The sequence below is a fragment of the Alligator sinensis genome, unplaced genomic scaffold, assembly GCF_000455745.1.
Source record: "Alligator sinensis unplaced genomic scaffold, ASM45574v1 scaffold658_1, whole genome shotgun sequence".
Taxonomy (NCBI): domain Eukaryota; kingdom Metazoa; phylum Chordata; order Crocodylia; family Alligatoridae; genus Alligator; species Alligator sinensis.
Window position 1 is genome coordinate 244526 of NW_005842109.1, and position 16819 is coordinate 261344.

A 16819-nucleotide genomic window follows, 5' to 3' on the forward strand; every position below is an offset into this window, starting at 1 on the left:
CCTCATCATAATTTGTCCTGCCGGGCTCTCACAAATGTGAGCCTTGATAATTTTTTCAAAGACTTTGCCAAGGATGGAGGTGAGACTGACTGGCCTATAGTTACCCGGGTCCTCCTTCCTCCCCTTTTTGAAAATGGGGACCACGTTGGCCCTTTTCCAGTCCTCTGGGACTTGGCCCGTGTGCCACGAGCTTTCAAATATTCCCGCCAGTGGCTCTGCAATGATGTCGGCCAGTGCCTTCAGCACCGTCGGATGGGGCTCATCCGGGCCTGCCGACTTAAAGGCATCCAGTTCTTCCAAATGACTCTGCACCATCTCAGGGTCTACGCATGGTAGTCTGGCGCCTTGCTGCTGCCTCTCTACAACACCAGAGAGACACTTGTCGTGCCCCTCACTTAGGAACACTGAGGCAAAGAACTCGTTGAGGAGTTCAGCCTTGTCCCCTCTGTCTGTCACCAATTGACAGCTCTACCCCTCTTAGACAAACAGCATGGACTTTTACCTCTGGCAAATTGCTCAGCTAGCTAAAATCTCTAACCCATTAGTGTCTGGGAGAAATGCACAGATTGTAACTAAGCAAATATGTTCACTGAATATATCACAAAATTATCAATGTACCTGTATTCAGGGATGGATCCAAGGGGAGTGCAGCGGTGCAGTGGCCACCTTTGATACCTGCTCCTTTAACTTTAAAATCAACTGTCTGGGAAGGGCAGCAGCATTCCTATTCTGGCAGTGCTGAGGGAGTCAATTGGTTTTGTGGCTCCTTGTCATCTTCGTGATTCCTGCAAATCACTCTTCACTCCACAGGTGTTAATGACCCACTCTCTTTTTTAATGGTCTCGATGTTCCACCATGCAAACTAGTTCTGCAGTTTCGCTCTGTTAGCCATTCCTGGTAATGTCTTGTTTCTATTTGACAACTCTGAAGACAATTTTAGCTCTAGCTAAAAACCTTAATTCAGGTGTACTAATATTAACTCAGGTTAATGAGTTAATATTAAAATGAGTTAATAAAATGGCTGCCAGTGAAGTATGGGAGCCACTATCAAGAAGCTCAAGAAAGCTAGATTTTGCTTTATGAATCGGAACAAGAGATGTACATTTAACAATAATAACAGGACCAATAAAACAATAGCTTTTAACTATTTTTGCCTAGATTTTATGTTTTTTAAACTTTATGTATAATCTAGCAAATTAATGCACTTTCCAATAAAGATATATTTGTTTTTGTTTTGATCTTAAATAGAATAATATAGTGCTAGGCCCCAAACATATTTTTAAACCTGGTAGTTTCCCTGTCACTAGAGCAAAATGTGTTGTGTTATGTGGTGATGCGCCACATCATCTGCACCCCAGCTTTTCAAAGCCCTAGGTCCACCCATGTCTGTATTTGTCAATCGCCGTCCCAGATTTTACATGGCTAATTAAATCTACTACATTTATAACAGTAATTGTAAATATGGCTCACTTACTTAAAATCCGAGAATTGCAAAGAATAAAAAGGAAGAAAAAACATTACCATCCAAAAAACCACCCCAAAAATTCAATCTGGATTTGAATGTGAAGTTCCTCAAAGCCTACAGCTGCTCTTATTAGGTGTTCTTATCCAGTTAATTAAAAAGGTAAAAGGTTTCATACAACCAAGATCTTCCCCAAAATTCAGGAGCTGGACCAGGGAGGCTAGTTTGGATCTACTGTTTCTGTTTGGACCGCTCTCTGTGCAAAGTGGGTGTTTGGATGATCAGTAAGGCTCCTCAATAAAATGTCAGTCACACTGGTGCTTTGACAAGCCTTTCTGCCAATTCAAGATCATTTTCTGTGGTAAGACTTCAAAGCCCTGAATTCAGTAGTGGCTGCAGGGTCAGGGAAGCATTAACCTGGTTCTTGGAGGTGACACCTGGCACCTTCTCTCACAGCAGCATCCTGCCACCACTCCTCTCCATGAAGGGACCTGCTCCCTGTCTCCATCCAGATGCCTCCCTTTACTGAGTCCCTGGACTCTCATACCATGCACAGCAGTTGCCTGTGCCACTTGTGGCACCTGCATCAGGGACTGGCCATCCCTGAGGTACATCTTTGCACAAAGATTTTCTGAAAGGTACAGACCCTTATGTCTCTGGACACAACAGGTGTGGAAGCAGTTGCAAAGGGAAGCTCTCTAAACAGACCTCCTCTAACAGAGGAACTGGCAAAGTGCAGTTTTGCAGGTTTTCTTCTGCATCTAGCCTACCTCAACTTGTATATAAAAAAGAGAGTTATTATCTTGCATTTTGACTCCTAGATTTAATCTTGTCAAATGTTCCTATAGTAGTAATGTAACAAGCAGTTAAGCACCATCCCCAAGCACCCACTTAAAGGTGGTGTAGAAACAGCAGCTGCTGCCAGCCAGCTCCCACAGCTGTAACAACCAGCCTGGCTCCTGCTGCCAATCCTACCACCACTTTTGCTCAGGGTGCGGACTCTTGTTGTTACACTGAATTTCATATGGAATCCCTTCTGCTTGTTTGGTTTTATGGCAGTGACCAGACTGTCAAACCTGTTAGCTGCTATCCATATTCACTCATCTAGTTTTACCAGCAAGTCAAGGGGAGCTTTTATTTTTTACTTATTATGAACTTTCATTGTTATTATTCTAAAAGGTAATGGGACGTTACAGGCTGTGTATGTTTTGGCAGCACTTTGGGATCACTGTGGTATAAAATTTTGCATTTATAGTTCTTGTTTTGAAATTCACAAGGTTGCTTTGCAACCTGTTCCATACATGGGCAACTGGTGCTGTCTTAGTTGGGGGGGCATGTGCCCCCCAGCAACCAGTCAGTGACCGTGGGGGTCCCCCCACAGCCACTCTCACTGACAGGGGGGATCCCCACACAGCTGATCCCACTGACCAAGTGGGGGGGGGGGGCCCCCCACACGGCTACCCCCGTGACCAGGGGGGGGGGGGGGGTCCCCTAATGGCTGATCACGAGACGGCTGCCCGATCACTGCAGCCTCTTTTGGGATCGCCACAGCTCTCCACTCCCTGGCCAGCACTTGCAGGGGGGCACCAGTGTTCCCACCTACCCCACCCTGCCCGTCGCCTAAGTGGCAAGTACAGCCAGTCAGGGGATGCACCAGCACTCTCAGGGGGTGCACATGCACCCCCGTGCACCTCCTATGCATCACCACTGGTTCTATAGACAAGTCATTCACTTAACTGATCAACTGAATATGCAAACTGCTCTTCAAATCAAGTGCACATTGGATTTCCTGTTCCACTGTGTCAAGTTCCACTGAAAGAGCTCGTCTTGCACAAGCCTGCCAGTGCACTTTGCCTCATGGACTTGCCTTGAGCTGACTGTAAATAATCATCTTCATTTCATAGTTTATATATTTTAGCATGGGATTATCACTGTACCTTTTTACGTATACTGACTGTGATTTCACAGCGCTTGACACTATCCAAATTGAAATTCACTTTTTTCTTCATTTCCAGATTTTTTTACTGAGTGACATTAGAATTTATGACTTACTATGAAAAAGCTAGAGCTTAATAACTGCCTGAAAATATAATGTAAAGGTGAGTCATATTTTCATCTTAAGTACATGGAATCATGCCCAAAATTCTCTTTTAAATTATGAATGTCAATTTTAGAACATGCTTCAATACCAAAACCTCTATAATAGTCAATGTTTGATACAAAAGGAATTCCTATGACTTAAATAAATAAGTAACCCATGATTACCGCCAGAATATCAACTATGCCTGGGATCATTGGTCACAACATATAAGAAGTCAGATGTAAAAGCTCAATAGAGTTTTGGAACTAACCTCTCCATCCAATCTATACCAGTACAACCCTCCTTCTCAACCCTTCTTTTCAACTCAACCCTTTAGATGAATATTTGCCTATAAGAACTCTGAAAAGAAAAATAAATATTTAGACAAATATACGAACTTTTCCTTTGTAATAGCAATAAGAATTAAAGATACTACCTTCCTTCAGTTTGTTCAATGAGATAAGAGCAGATGACTCAGAATCTGAATGATGCTTGTAGTTTCTGTGCACCGTTCCTGGAGCTAAGATGTACCTTTCTGTCAGAATGAGAAGAAAAAGTTGGCCATTTCTTTTATACAAGTAAAGTAGATGGCATTTTCTGCCTACACCTAAGCCATTGGATCAACTGTACATTTTGCATAATGACTGAATATTACTTAACGTAATTACCATTCTGTCATGTTGATCTTATCTCGTACTTGACTTTCAAACAGAGCATTTTTTTGTGTAATGAGAGGAAGGTCAGCTTGTGGGCATATAAGCCCGGTGCTGTTTTTCAGGTGATTTTCATGAGGACATTCATATCAAGGATCTTGCAATCTGCTGCTGTTTTTCAGTAAACACAATCCTTTTTGAAAAAAGAAGAGTTGCACGGATTTCCAAAAGCTTCTTAAACTGGGAAGGGAATAGTTTTCTCTTTTTAAAAACCATAATACGTTTCCCATTTGTAACATTATTTTAATAGAAAATAGTACAATACAAAACAAAAAAGATCAGTACAAACGTTAAAAAGAATAATCTCTATTGGAATTAAATGAAAGGACATATGGAATGAATGCATGGGTAAAAATAGAAAGTATTATCTATTTTAAGGATAAGAAGATGGTTTGTGAAGAGATCTATTCTAGTTTCTGGAGCTACCTATATATAATAACATGTCAAAATATTATCTTAGGATATGGTTCTGCGGACTTGTTCAAAATTCCCTTTGAAATTGCACAAGGGAAGTCAGCAGGATTGGTGGTAAAATATTTCAAGAGTATCTAAGTGATTTAGGAGTAAAATTCACATTTGCAAAAGTGACTTACAGTGAGATTTTAAATATATATGGGCACCTAAAGATGCAGACAGATGGCTAGTGGGATTTTGAAAAGCACTTTGGTTCGTAACACTCATCAGTGGGAGGCAGGTGCTTGTCTAAAAATCACTGAAATCTTAGAAGGTATTTATGTGTTGCTCTGGTCAGTATTACAAGACCCAAGGGACTTTTCAAGTGTTATCAAAGCTTGCTAACTCGTGCTAAGTGCCTTCTGAGCAAAGTTATACCACTTCAGGCAAGGGTTAAATCTGGGTTGGGCTACCTAGCTCAGGTTAGGGTGACTTCAGCCTGCTCCAGGGAGTTAAAACCAGCAATTTGCAGTCCTCCAGCATCCCAGGATACAGTGTTCCCAGCCTCCCCTAGTCCTCACCCAAAGCAGGGATAGAGCCCAGGTGTGCTGGCTTCTATCCATGCCCCTGCTCACCAGCCCTCTAATCTAGTTAGAGCAAGTCAGAGCTGTGAAGAAATGGTATTAACCCTTAATGTGGACAGCCCTTAAATCTCACAGCACTCTCTAACACTGTTTAACATTGCACAAATTTAGCATAGTCTAAATGTAATGTGTAACTTCACCCTATGCCTCAACTGTTTCTCAGTAACTGCCATTGTGCATGTTGCTACTGCATTATCTTAAGCCTCAGTCAAAATGGGGCTAGCTAACCCAGTTTATCTTCTATTTACCATAAAGTAAGAGTGTGCAGGCTGTTACCAGTTACTGCAAAGCAAAGCAACTGATACTATAACTAACAGCATTCTTCATATGAATCAGCCTGATGCTGTAAGGGACATGTAAATTGGCTCTAAAGAAAGCTTTTCAAAAGACAAAGAACTAACACCATAGTCAGAAGAAGACTGTTTACTATATATGAATTTTGGCCTTTGCCTACTTGTGCAGCAAGGTGAATCATCTGCATAAAGATTGTATAAAATATTCTTTTTATCACTGAAGTCAAGCTGAATTGTTGTAAATGCTACTTCTACACTGCACAGGAATAAAAATATGCCCAAGGTCAGGTATTCTTTTCATGCTGCAATGAACTGTGAATAAATCTTTTTGAAGTCAATAGAATTGCATTGGCATAAAGGATAGTAAAAATGACCCCACATTTTAACAAGAGGATTTCCTGTTTTAATCAATCCAGATCTCCATTTGAAACATGCTTACCTAAATCCTACCTTGGTTGATGTGTAAATAAGTGAGAAATTATAAAAATGACCCACTGTTATGAAAACATGACTTATTTTCTTTAATTCATTAACTAGCTCACATTTAGTAAATAGTCTAGTTTACTGTGTTTCTCACAGCTAATGATTTCTTGTTGCACTCAGGTGCTATGATGATAGGACCCATAAAAGTATCTGGATGGAAAAGTTATGGCCAAAAAAACCTGTTTACTTGTGCATTCATATTTTCCATTAAAAATGCTACTGTGCTCTGCTATTGTACACTGCCAATTCTCAGCAGATTTTTTCTATTTGTCTACCATTGTAGGCAAGCTAGCTGAGAAAGGTTCCTGGGTAGAGAGTCTTGCTCTTCTGCTTGGAGTCATAGTAAGTGCCAAATTTGGGGCCAGGAAAGATTTTTTCCCTCCAATCAGACTGTCACAGACTGTGAGCTTTTTGCCTTCTTTTGTCCATTATCGACAACCTCTCGCAGTCAGGGATGATTGTCTTCCATGATTGTCTTACCTGTGAGTCCAAAGAAGGCTGATGAGGCCTATCCAGAATTGACACATATCAACTTAGGCACATGTTTCCATGTGGGGTGGGTGGCTTTGGCTTCTTAATGTGGTCTTTGACACACTGATGCTCTAAGGGACATGTAAATTGACTAAAGAAAACTTTTCAAAAGTTGGAGAACTAGCACCATAGTCATTTACATATCACTCCCACTTTTTCGTCTCCTGTTGTTATCGTAAGGCTTCAAAGTAGTACTGAGATCCTTGCAGCAGACTCTTCCTCCCTTTAGGGTGGTCCAGAGTGATAGCCTCCTATGAGTTGATGTCCATAGTTCTTTTCCTGGGATCTTCTGAGAATATATTAATCTATTGCTTCTATTTCACTGCAGTGGTGGGGCACTGGTAGCGCCTTTTTCTCCCCCGCTTTTAACAACTGCATGTTATGTTGGTGTTTTGAGTAGTGTGCCTTGTAGTTATGTGAAGTGGAGATTTTTGGGGATTGCTTGGGTAAATGACTGCATGCAAATGCAGGAGATCAGACTCAATCGCCCAGGAGGCCTCTTCCCATGCTATGTTCCAAAATGAGATTTGGGCTCTATTCACTTAAGTTAAACAGACATTGTCAGTCCTGTACTTCTTGTTTGGTCTACACACTTCTAATAACTCTCTTCCTTGCTACATGCGGGTGGGAATCCTCCCTAAACTGCGCACACACTGCTCAGTTTTATTGAGATCTACTATTCTGGTTTGTTTGGTAAATAGTTCATGGAGGAGGGTGATATATATTTAAACTTTCTCCCTTATGGATCTAAACTATGTTCCTTTATTACAACCACTGAGTGGGAGCTTAACTGTGTTCCAGACACAACCTCTCCTCCCAGTTCCTCCCTACCCTGCGTAACAAAGCAGCACAGCACCTTGAAGCAGAGAGACAGAGTGAACAGCTGATGCAAGTGTCAGAAGGAATAGTGTTGGACTTAATTGCAGTGGAGCATAGTAAGTTTTTGTTCACCTCAGGGATGTCTGGGCTCTGCTTGAAGCTATAAAAACTTTGTCTAGGAGCTCAGAGACAAAATATGGGAGGTTTTGTCAAGGGACATGGTGAATCCACAGAAGTCTTCAGAAGCGTTTTTCTCCCAGAGGCACTTTATTTCTGCCTCTTTTTCTCCAAAGGCATTTCCCAGAAGCATTACCCCTCCAGAGGTGTTATCTAAAGAAATGTTCACTAGAGGTCGTTTTCCTTTGTAGAAGAATTTATCAATGGTACAAAGTCTTGACAGAGGTATATTTTATCTTGCTATGATTCAAAGCATTTTTTTTTTACACAAACTGAACATAGCTGTCTAGTCATAGCCTCAGAGCTGACTGGTTTACCCTCTGGCAAACTGCAGTAGTGGGATATCAACGGGACTGTTCTGTTCCAGGGGGCTGTGGGGTGGGGTGGGCAGAAGGGAGGATCAGTCCTCAAGCAACCAGTTTCCAATGCAGTTACACTGTTTTTTTTCCCCCAATTCCAAAACCCCATTATAGGAGGTTGTTTTTAGCACCCCTCCTATCTGGCTTTCTTTGGAAAGGAGGGCTCTGTTTTTTCCCATTGCCTGTACTAGCTGCTTTCTCAAGGTGTCTTTCCCACCTCCTGGGCACATCTACATAAGCTGCTGACTGCACAGTAACTGAAAAATGCTGTACAGTAGTGCATCACAGCATGCATAGTGCTAATACGCTACTGCACGGTAGTATTAGGCTACTGCACAGTAGCAACAACTAAAAGATGTTCACCAGCGCTACCATGCAGTAACTCTGGTTACTTTGCATTTATTTAGTACTTGCTAATACAAGTACTAAATAAATGTGCAGTAATGACTGCACAGTAGTATCTTGTGTAGATGTGCCCCCTTATTCCCAATTACTGATTGTCCATGGGGGCTGGGTGACACTGTCCCTTCTTATGTCTCACATGTATTAAGACCACTTTCTTTCCCCTTTGTGTATCCACAGAGATGCCTTGGGTTTTCTTGGCAGGGGATGGAACTCAGAGGGCTTCCAAGAACTTTTAGGACTAGTCTACCCCATGGTGGTGGTATATCCCAGCAGCAGGAGGTCTGCAGGTATGCTCTAGAGCAGGGGTTTCCAACGTTTATGTGCCCAAGGGCACATTTGAATTTAAAAGAAAAAACAGTGGGCACTAATATGAATATTAAAGTTTAGAATTCAGAATCCTGGATATGCGCATGCGCATAGTTTTGTTCAGGGAGGGAGTAGTAAGTACCACTCCATCACTGCATCAGTCAGACTGACTCAGTCTCATTTTGGCAGGCGTTGCATACAGCCTGTGAAAAAAAAAAATTGAAATGTTGCTGTTCTGAGTTCAATCAGCACTGACAGAATTTTTTGTTGGAATAATGATTTTTACTGATTGTGAAAATGCATGCAGGCACCTGAATAAACCTCGGGGAGGTGCCATGGCACCTGTGGACACCGCGTTGGGAACTGCTGCTCTAGAGACCCAGGGGTTCAACAGTGGGATTGCTCCAAGCTTATCCCCAGTACCCGCTCTCAAGCCATCAGTCTCCAGCAACTCTGAAAGCAGGATATGGGGGACCAGATCAGAACCAGAGTAGACCCACTGATAGACTTTTGGGTCTGGAATATGTCTGCAGACTTACATGGGCAGGCTTGGATGGAGTATGCTCACTCCTGTCAGTGCTGAGACATGCCACAGCCATGGTAGAGACAAACCCTAAATTACATTGATGCAGAAAATTAAACTCTTAAAAATATTTACCCATAGTTGAATATAACTATCCATGACCTATAACTATAACAGTAACTGTAACTATAACTATAACTATAACTATCCATGACCTTTGCTCCTCCTCAACAAAGTGAAGGCCAGGAAAATAAATAAGCATTCTTCGGTGATGCAGTTATTTGAAGATTTACCTCTTAGACTGATTCAGGGAGTTTTCTACAAAGACCACTTACACCAAACCCTGAGATATTCAAAAAAGAATTCACCCCTTTCCTTGGCACTTTACAATTCCAAACAACCTTAGTACCAGCTCTCTCTTTCTTCCCCAGTATACTCCTAGCATATCCTTGATTTCCTTCCACGTGATCCTTCGTTTCTCTCCTGTTCTTAAGTGTCTACTGCAAAATCCAATAGCTCTACTGGCATATCTCATGAGTTTGGGTGCCACTTTGTTCTTTTCTTGTGGTGCCTCTCGCTCAATGCCTTTGTGGGTGCCTCTGACCTGGGAATTTCTGAAATGCTAGAAGTAGCAATGGATTGCTGCAGATCAGAAATGAGCAACCAACAGCCCTCAGGCCTGATTCAGCCCACAAAGGAATTGCATCCAGCCTATGAAGCCAGAATTTTGGGCAGCAATTTAAGAGTATGGGATGTGAGCAGCAGGTCAGCAATGATGAGGTTGGGGAAGAGTGGTGATGGTGGTGATTTGACAGCAGGTCAGCAGTGATGTGATGAGGTTGGGGGAAAGTGGCGATGGTGGCAATTCAACAGCAGGTCAGCAGTGATGTGACAAGGGAGAGCCAGCTGCCAGATCAGAAGCAGCAGCCCATCTTTGGACCTAGCCCGTGGCTCCTAAAAGGTTGCCAACCCCTGATGTAGATAGATAACTGGAATTGCTGAAGCTAGGTATCAGTAAAAGGGCCTGGACAGTAGACTGAAGATATTCCTGACTGGCATTACTGGGCCAAAAAGAGATGGGGGCCTGTTTGAGGGATTAAGTATCTTCTTTCATTGGGTTCATGAAAAGGAAAATTGTTCAGAAATATCCTAATGTTTGAATACTTCCCTGAGTCTCTCACCCTTTCCAAGTTTGCCCATGGCTGTTTCAGTTTCTTTGTAACTCGGAAACAAAAAGACCAATATGAAGGTACATAGCTGCTTCTTCGCTTCGTAAAAAAAGTTAGTAGCCTGAGTACAAGATAAAACAACACTACATGGAGGAAAGGAAGAAACAGTTAAGGGGCATTAAAAATGGACTGATAGTGTGTGTGGCTGAAATATTCTGTTGGATTTAGAGAAAAAATGTGATAAATTTCTCAGATTCATTCAGCCTATTGTCGAAAGTTTTCCTTAAATGAACATTTTTGGCCCCAAACTACTCCAACTCAAATCAATAGGAATTTGCCACTGACTTCAAATGAAACTGAATCAGACCTTTTAAGATCTGTTATTAGGGTTCTTGAACTTCAGCCAAACATTGATTATTCAGAGATAATAAGACTTTCAGTACTTAATGCACATACAGAATTGACTGCTAGCCATTTCTGCTTTCAAATGTACAGAGAAATAAAAACACCAGCAGGGTAAACCAGCAGGGATCTTATAAAAGGAACATAATGCATTTTAGTAATATGTAATTACTGCTATTATTACTATTATAAATTATTACAATTTTAGCAAAACCACCAAATCAACTAAATGATGCAGCCCCCAAACAGAAATAATACCATTATGAAGGAATGTCTACAAAATTAAGAATTTGGCCCTTTATCAAGGTCAGAATATCTAATTATGAGGCATTATTAGCTGAATTATGGTACTTTTTTGGAAGTAATGATAAACTAATAGGATGACTGGGTTTTGTTTTGCTCTATTTTCATTCTTCATTATGGAATGGGCTCATCTGCAATCCAGTTCCTCTAAGCAGAATTTGAATAGACAGTATCATGTTTGCTAAAATATTATGGAAGAGCAAAAAAATCATGTTATCATGTTTTTATATAATATTTTTGGTATCCATATTTTAATCATCATGTTCCAATCAGAGAGCTATATTTTTAATTGACTGAAGAAACCAAACTTCATAAAATATGGCTGATTCACCACCAGGGGTCAGGAATGCCCATTTCTCCTGTACAGTCTAAATTGCTCAGTTAATTGTCTTGATATATTATAGGACATTTTAAAGTCTAGAACATCAAGCACATATTATTAGACAGAGGCAAGATACCAAACTAGATGGACTATTGATGTAATTAAGTATGTCAATGTCTGTATTTCTGTGGTCTATTTTTTTTGTAGACATTCGGGAACAAGATAAATAGGGATTTCTTTTAATCATATTGTAAAACATGGTTTCTTTAGGGCTAAGTACAAACAGACAAAAAGCCCAAGGATGAATTGATTAAATTATTACAGGTTAGTTTAAGCGGCATAGATTGAATTGACAAGTAAGTGAACAGCCATTCACTTTTGATTCCAGAAATGCAGCTACATGCCTGAAAGTGGCCAAGGCCAGAAGCCAAGAAGCACTAGAGCATACCTCCCAGCTCAGCTGGAGCAGATAGCTTGGGCCAGGGCTAACCTGCTCACTCTGTAAAACGAGTGATTTCAGGGGAGGTACAAAATATCCTGGGATGCTGGAGGACTGTGAGTTAACTTGAATCTGGAGGGTATCTAGGACAGAAGTTCAGTAAACCAGTTTGACTTAAATCAGTTAAGTCTGATACTACATCCATCCAGATTTATCATAAACTGGTTTTGGCCATTTGAAAGCAGTTTATGTGCATCCTGTTGTGTTACAGATTTGAACCAGTTTCCAATCATTTATACAAGTTTATGCATAATTTCTGTCCCTAGCCTAGCTGACAAATGGCTAAAGGAAAATACCTGTATCTAATATGAACTAATCTCTGAGAGTCTTAACTTTATACCTGATAAATAATCATTAAAGATCTCCAGAATCTGCACTGGAAGTGTGCAGCGCAGTGGCTTCTTTAATTTTAGAGTTTCCCCTATGCACACACCCCCTACCTACTGTTGATTGGCAGAGGGGCCCATTTGCTCACTGCTTACCACCTGCACATGACAGCTGGGAGGCAAAAACTGTAGTTTTAAGTATGCTGTGGTTTTTGCCTCCCAGCCATCAGGCTCAAGTGGTAGGTGGCAGGCGGCAAATGGCGACCAACGGAGCTCCTCTGCCAATCAGCAGTGAGGGGGCATGTGGGAGAAACTCCAAGATTAAAGATGCCACTGCATCCTGCATTTCCAGCATGAAGATCCCTAATAATCATATATGCTCCCGAACATGAGATTTCTATTCATTTCCTTTGACAGTTCAAATTAAAACAGAGAAGCTTAATCAATAATGCAAAATGTCCCATTTTCATAGTCAACACTCTCTGCAATTCTAACATGTATACTGTAAGAGATGAATATTTACTTTCTCTTGTTTTAACAGAAACTCATTTTGAATTGCTTTGTGATTCAAATACATGAATTTCTCAATGAAATTATAAGATGTACTAATGTTCAAAAAGTCATTAGTCAGCAACCTATGTTATTGGTACTAGAAACAAACATTGGCACAAAAAGCATAATCACTTTGAAACACTAATGCATGCTGAGGAAAATTGCTTGTTTCTTCAACAAAACATCTTTGTTACCAAGACTACAGTTTTCCTCCCACCATCTTCATCCTCCTTCATCATGTAGAAAGTGATCCAGGCAAAGTCTTTGGACATTCGACTGATTTTTTAATTAATAAATTATGTTAATTAAGTATATTGCAGTCATGCCTAGGAGCTGCAGTTATGGCCCAGGACCTAATTGTGTCAGGTATTTTATAAACACAGTAAACTATGGGCCTTGCCCCAAAGAGTTTGCAGTCTAACACAACCTTTATATGTCAGCCCTTCAACTTACATAGAACTGTGGGCACTCTGAAGCATTTGCCTTGTTCAACCCCAAATGTATATTTTTTTTTTTTTAATTATATAATGATATGGTATAGCTCTAATATAGTATAGCTTGGGCCTATCTACATGAGTTGCTTACTGCGCAGTAGCCTAATAACACTGCACAGTAGCATGCCAGTCAAAAACCATGCTAATACACTGCACAGTAGTGTATTAGGCTACTGCGCAGTAAGAGTCACCAAAAAACCATGCGCTGGCACTACTGCACAGTAACTGTCATTACTGCACATTTAGTTTGTACTTCAGTAAGCAGGTACTAAACTAAATGCACAGTAACTACTGCACATTAATGAATGTGTAGATGCGCCCTTTGAGTAGAAGAATCATAATGGTCCCTTTTCACCTATGAATCAAATCTGTTTATGTATTTTACCCACCCCCCAAGAGAATTGTGAAGCTTAATTTAATTATTGTTATTAATATTTTCAAAGTAATTTGAGACCCATGGAGGAACAAGACTATAGATATTCAAAGCATTGTGTTTCTGATTAGCAGTTCAGCATATGAGAAGAGGGCTGCTTTATTATGATTAATCCCGGATCAGAAAGCATAGTGTACAGATAGTGTTATCTAGCTCCCAAAAAAGTCCTTTTTTGAAATGAAAATGCTTTACATTTACATAATCACCTTTCATCAAGAATGGCCACAGTGTTCTAAAAGCTGGATGTTGCAGGGTTCATTTCACACATCGCTGATGTACAGCCACCTCTAGGATACAATAGAACAACTATTCTCTGCCAACAGCATTACCAAGCTGTTTTTACAGTTAATAATTCTAATAATGTATCCCATTTAAGCTATGTGGAAAATGTAAGTAGAATGCTAATGCCTGACTTGGACACTTGGGAAGCAGCTAGGAAACTAGTGCTAACACCATTATCCATAAAAAATGCTATATTGCAGTCAATTCCATATTAAGGCTATTTGTTTTTAGCTTAGATTGAGTGGCAGGGAGGAACAGCAGTGGGAAGAGCTTAGGGCTGCGGGCTTGTCACATGATCCAAGTGAGGCTTGATGGGTGTGTCTTCTTCGTGGGACATAAAGAGGTAAAGGGAAATGAATCTGGAAATAGCACCTTGCTTTGGTCAAGAGAATTGTTTATTCATGTAAATTCATGCCCGTGCTGGGCTGCCCTGCTGCTCCTCTGAGCTACCTCTGCTGCCCCACAGGGCAGCCCAGAGGCACTGGTGACAGCACAACGCAGCCCAGAGTGAGCTCCACATGGCTACTACAGGAAGTGGTGGGCAGCACTAAGGGGGAGGAGCCACTTTTCCCACATTCCGAGCACACTTCTGCCCTGCTGGCACTGCTGTTGCTGCAGCTGTTCAGAGTGAGCAGGCAAGTCTGCAGCAGGCACAGGACAGGTCGGAGCTGCATGCAAGTCCCCACCAGTACCACGGGGCTGGGGCCAGCAGCTGCTGCCACCTGGGCTGCCTAGAAAGTCAGTCTAGTGTGAAGCCACCCCACCCCACTGCAAGCCCACAGGTTGGCAGGATGCGCCATTGTGGTATGATACCTGGGCCAGGCAGGACCGAGGGACACACCATGGGCCGGACAAAGCCAGATCCAGCCTGCAGGCTGTATTTTGCCCACCCCTGGTCAAGATCCTTCTAAAAAAATTGTGGTCCTGTGATAGAGGAGACTGTACACACCCCCTAAGTATCCTGGGATCCCTGGCCTGCTGGGATGCATGGTGCCTAGACAGTGGGGAGCAGGTGGACAGCCACAAGAGGGCTGGGGAAATGTCCATAAGCCTGGGCGGCCCTCCACTGAGGAATCAGTAGCTGGGATATTGGTTGATGATCACCGGGTGACCAGACAAGGCCAGAGTTGCCACAAGTGATCATAAAGCTTTAGCACCAATGGTTGGCATGTGAACGGGGTATAGGGGAGGCAGAGCCCCAATGTCAACCACATCCAAACTGTGAGTACCCAGGACGTCCGTACTTACACCACTGAACCCTCCTTAGATTTATATTAACGTCAAGTCAGGGCAGACGAGTTGAGGGAGAAGATCCTGTTTTGGGTACTCTCAAGATCAGTTGTCAAATAAGCAGTGACATGACAGGTCCCATCCTCCACTGTGTTCCACCCACAGAAATTAACAGTGCCACTGCTCCCCTGCTGCCACATTTCTGAGCATGTGAGGAGCCCCGTGGGTTAGATTCAGTCCAGAGCCCAAAGCTTTCACACCACTGCCTCACACCTTTACAACTAATAAAATCACTGCATGAGAAACTGTCCACAGGGGTGATGAGTGGTTCAGTTACTTATCATGTAACAATAGTCTCAATTAAGAATTGCCTATGCCTGTCTGTAGCTTATGATGATAATGACAATTATGACAACCATTAATAACTTAGCTTAATTATAACCTGACTTCCTCAAATATAGCCTGTGCATAAGATTTCCATTATTTTTAACTGTCTAGACAGTTTGAAATGTCTCCATTATTCTGTTAATTTAAGACAGAAGAGATTGGCATATGTTATTTTTTAAGGACACAATTTTTAATTGGTTACATCTCATATTAATAGAATTTTTGACAATTCTCAAAGAATTCATGCTACAATTGAAGAGGTAGTGCTGCAAAGTTTGGGCGAACAGTATTTTTCATTCTGAAGACAGGCAAAATTATGTTTTAAATACCAAACAGAATGTAATCTTAAGTACAGAATTGTGACTGGTACCCTCGCATTGTAGCTGCACCCACAGTGCATTGCACAATCAAAGAAAATTGATTGGGCATTGATTGACCATTGTACTATTGAAGAAAAACACTGTCCCCGACCTAAAAAGCTAACAGACTTTAAAAAAAACCCTATAAAACACAGATGAAGTTTTGGGGAAAGGGAAACCATCAATGAAGTAGTCTATGTAATCATAGGCACCTGTCTTAATACTTCCATTTTTATCATTTTTTATGTAAAATTTTGATGTGGAATAAATCAGATACTCAGCACCTATCTTTCATTGTCCCCATCTATCAGCCAGTACTTGACTCCCACCATCCTGGACTATCACAGGCACCTGAAAAGCCTGATATTTTTGTTTTGACTACTTCACCCGTGTGTTCCTCACATATTTTTCTTGTTCCTTTGAAAAAGTTATTTAAAAAATGTGTCCGAGTATACAGAAATCTCCCCACTCCCTCACCCCTTCTTTGAGTGACCCTATATCACAGTGAGCCTAAAGAGCTAAATTCTAGGTAGCCTTCCTAAACAGGCAAACCTCTCTTGATTAAGAAGGCTCTGCTACATTTAATTTCACTTTTCCATTTGCAGCACTATAACAATGCCATTTTGATTGCAGGGTGAAGGGACTGAGAAATCCAACAAAAGCCTGAGATTCTGGCAATATACATATGGTTAACCTATGTATGTGCCCCAATTCACTACCTCCACATGGAATCAGCTCCCTAAGTAGTAGTGACAAAACCCAGCTATCACTACCACACTTCCTTCCTTCCTGCCTGCCAAAGAAATGATGCTAAGTCAGTATGTCAGTTCCCTCAGTTTGTTTATTTATGCCTGTTAGTGAACCCAGGATATG

The 16819-nt window shown here is 41.4% G+C and overlaps 1 protein-coding gene across 1 annotated transcript in view; it reads right to left on the reverse strand.

Annotated features, from left to right (window-relative positions):
• CGA (glycoprotein hormones, alpha polypeptide) overlaps positions 1-4078 on the reverse strand; it is a 20512-nt gene extending 16434 nt beyond the window's left edge. The window contains exon 1 of the mRNA XM_006024548.2: positions 3979-4078. The gene's annotated coding sequence lies outside the window, so the exon portion shown is untranslated. The remainder of the gene's footprint in view (positions 1-3978) is intronic.
• Between the last annotated feature and the right edge of the window lie 12741 nt (positions 4079-16819).